The sequence below is a fragment of the Gracilinanus agilis genome, chromosome 5 (assembly GCF_016433145.1).
Source record: "Gracilinanus agilis isolate LMUSP501 chromosome 5, AgileGrace, whole genome shotgun sequence".
Taxonomy (NCBI): Eukaryota; Metazoa; Chordata; class Mammalia; order Didelphimorphia; family Didelphidae; genus Gracilinanus; species Gracilinanus agilis.
In genome coordinates, this window is record NC_058134.1 from 172772244 (window position 1) to 172775811 (window position 3568).

Here is a 3568-nt window from a genome sequence, read left to right on the forward strand (position 1 = left end):
TGACTTGTCCATGGCCAGTTGGCCAGTAAGTATCTGAGGTAGAACATGAATTCAGCTAGTACAGTAGGATCTTATTTTATGCAACCAAGAAGTTATTAAACTCCCTTTACACTCTTAAAAATCCCTCCACAAGAGTTTTTGATTATGTGGATTATATTTTTCAGTATTTAGTGAATTAGTGAATTAGAGATTAAAACATCTTTATGAGAGTAGTTTTAATCTCATAACTCCCAGTGATCCTCAGACCACACTTAAAAAAATAGAATTGATAGGTTCAGAAGCATAAATGCAATAAGGGCTAGGCAATTAGGGTTAAATGACTTATCTGGGATCAGAGTTGGCAGTGTCTGAGGCCAAGTTATTATTATTTGAGGAAGTTGAAAATCTCACATAATAGAGAATCCCGTTTTAAAATAAGTGTTTCTTATGCAAACATACCTACTTTATGACTTCTTAAGCTTATCAAAGCTACCAGCATCATTACTTTTGTATTTTGGCACCATTATTAATTAAATAGCATTAATGAAACACAGAGAAGCATTGCTCTGACTTGGACACAACTTGGTACAAGCAAGTACAAGCAGATAAGACTAGTTGGGGAACTGTTTGGTGCAAAATAGTGTACTGACTCACACTTAATGCTTCTCAGAGGGAGAATAAGCATGATTGTGTGAATTGCTATGAGACTTCTGGCAGCTTGGGAAAATGACATGGATTTAGGATGTAATTTTAAAACTTTATGTCATTTCCTGCCTTTTTTCCCCCATTGCCAAGTGCATATACCCGAATGTACCGTGTTCACATAAAATGACATCCTTAAGGTCCTAGAAAGCATGGCTTTCCTGGGTGTCATCCTAGGAAGCTGGGGTGGGGAAAGTAGAAGCAATAGTGATAGTGGTTTTGAAGCCAAATATTTGTTTAGTCAGATATCATGCCTAAGGATGAGACATGAGCAGTAAAAAGCTAACCAGGAGAAAGCAGCATCATAAAACCCAGTGGTGGGAGAAGGGGGGAGAAGGTTGAATACTTTCTAAATGTTTGGAGCAGAGCCCCCAGAGGTGCTATAGCAATAAACATTGTAACTGCTAATTAACTATTAGCAACATGTAAATTCTGTGATGTTGAGGTGGCAACCAAGGTTGGGAGGAAGGCCTAGGGTGAAGAACAAGATAACCTATGTTTCCCCTCAACCCCCAATATCACACCTTAAGGCAAGGCGAATTACTAAGTGGTGCCAAAATTGGTAAGCAACCAGATAGCCAAGCAATAGTTATATTAATGCTCTAGGACAATGGTCCAAGAACTCCTTTTACACTTAAAAATCCCTCCACCAAGGCTTTTTGATTATGTGGATTATATTTTTCAGTATTTAGTGAATTAGTGAATTAGAGATTAAAACATCTTTATGAGAGTGTTTTTAATTTCATAACTCCCAGTGATCCTCAGACCACACTTAAAAAAAAAAAATAGAATTGATAGGTTCAAAAGCAGAAGTGCAGTAAGGGCTAGGCAATTAGGGTTAAATGACTTATCCCTGGTCAGAGTTGGCAGTGTCTGAGGCCAAATTTGAACCTAGGACCTTCTCTCTCCAGGTCTGACTCTCTACCACTGACTCACCTAGCTGCTTTTCAAGTCACACTTTGAAAATTGATGTTTTAGGAAACTCCAAGTTGCATTTCAAGGAGATTCCGCACTGGAGAACTTCTAATACCAATGAAAGCATTGGTGGTTTTCCTCAAACCCAACCCATTTTTTTAAAGTACACAATAGGAATGCCATTTCTATTATCTGGATTTTAGAGAAGAGATAGAATGAATGAAAAAACATTTATTAAGTTAAGCACTATACCTACAAAGTACAAAATAGTAAGAGTTCATGCCCTCAAGGAGCTAACATTCTAACTGGGGGATGTAAGACCTGTTACTCCTGGGTATGTTTTCCTCCACAGTAAATCAGAAAAGGAAAAACATCTACAGTTGGTTCCTAGAATGAATGAGTCCTTTAATTATTCTTACATCCACCCTATCTTTTCCAGCTTCTCCAGGATAAATAATTCAACTGTCATTTAATTACAGCGCTGGAAAATTTACATTGTTCATCTTCATGTTACCCCCTGAATGGAAGACTTGAAAAGTTTCCATGATACAAAGAAAGACAAAGGGACACAGAGAAGGTAGGTTGTTTTTAATGGTGAAAGATTGGAAGAATTGCAAATATGCGATTGCATATGGTTTCAAAATAGAATTCAAAATAGAATAAAGGCATGAATAACAGTAATTAAGAAACTTTATCACTACTAGGAAAAGATTTTGTAAGGAAGCTGTAGGCCTTTCTTTTCTACCAGGCAACACAACATATTTCAAGGTATTTAAAAGAGATTGATCTCTCATGCTGGCATGGGAGATCTAATACTTTGCCTGTTAGATTCCTTCAAGTGCTAGCTAAAAAACTCAACTTTATGCAAAAAAGCTTTTCCTGGTCGTCCTAAATTTTAGCATCTTCCCTCAGTGATTATCACCAGCATCATCCAGTATATGTGCATGTCCTCTCGTTTGGACTGGGAGCTCCTTGAGGGCAGCACCCATTTTTCCCCTCTGTTGCTTATCTTCCCCGCTTAGTAAGGCGCCTGTTACATATCAGGCACATTATAAATGTTTGCCAAGCAATTTATTAGCCCAAGCAGAGAGCCCTCATTTGGAAGAAAAAGGGCTTGCTCTGGGCCCTTTCCAATTTCCCATTCCCCACCAGGGTAGCCCCGCTTGGGGTAATCTCTTCCTCTCCACAAACAGCGTCCTAGCCTCAGCTGTGACGCCTCACACGTGCGGGACAGGAAGATTTGGCCCCGGGAGCCCCACAGCACCGGAGGCCAAGGAGAAAGAGAGGCTAAAGGCTGGGGTAAGTATTTCAGAGCGAGGCCACTGGGGGGAAGGTAAGGGATGCTGTGGCCAGAGTCAAAATGGCGACGACTGCGGCCCCGGCGCCAACAACGACGGTTAGTAGCGGCCGGTGGGGCGGGGGCGGGGCCAGGCCCGGGCCATGGGGCGGGGTCACCGGTGAGGGGGCGGGGCCGAGCCCGGCGGGGGTCGGGAGGAGGGAGGTTGTGGGGTGGGGAGGGGAGTGGAGGTGGGGGTGAGGCGCCGTTTCCATAGCGGCCGCTGGAGGTGTCGCGCCTGGGAACTTCCTGGTTCCCGGGCTCGCTCCCTGCCACAGCGGCTCCTCCAGGGATCCACTGGGAAGGGGAACAATGGGGTGGAGGAGACTGCAGTAGTCCTCGCTGCCGCCTGCGGCCTGGGGACCTCGCTGCCTGCCTCCTCCGAAGACGGGACCGTCCCGAGGTAACTTGGTTGGTCGCTTCCCTTCCCACCCGGACCTGTCCGGGATCCCCTCCTCCTCCAGCCCCGCCTCTGGATGGGGACTTTGGAGCGAGAGGCCCCCAGAGAACCGGACGCCGCCATTCCCCGTCCCGGGGAGACGAGTGATGAGCTTGTTGGCCGTGCCCAGGATTGGGACGTTCCACCTCCCGGGCAGGGTCCAGGGAGTGGAGTTCCAAGAAACGCGTACGCTAGCG

General features: G+C 44.9%; 1 protein-coding gene across 1 annotated transcript in view; it reads left to right on the forward strand.

Moving 5' to 3' along the window:
• The first annotated feature begins 3264 nt into the window (after window positions 1–3264).
• The window catches only part of USP6NL (USP6 N-terminal like), a 200060-nt gene continuing 199756 nt past the window's right edge, over window positions 3265–3568 (forward strand). Inside the window, exon 1 of the mRNA XM_044678827.1 lies at window positions 3265–3335. The gene's annotated coding sequence lies outside the window, so the exon portion shown is untranslated. The remainder of the gene's footprint in view (window positions 3336–3568) is intronic.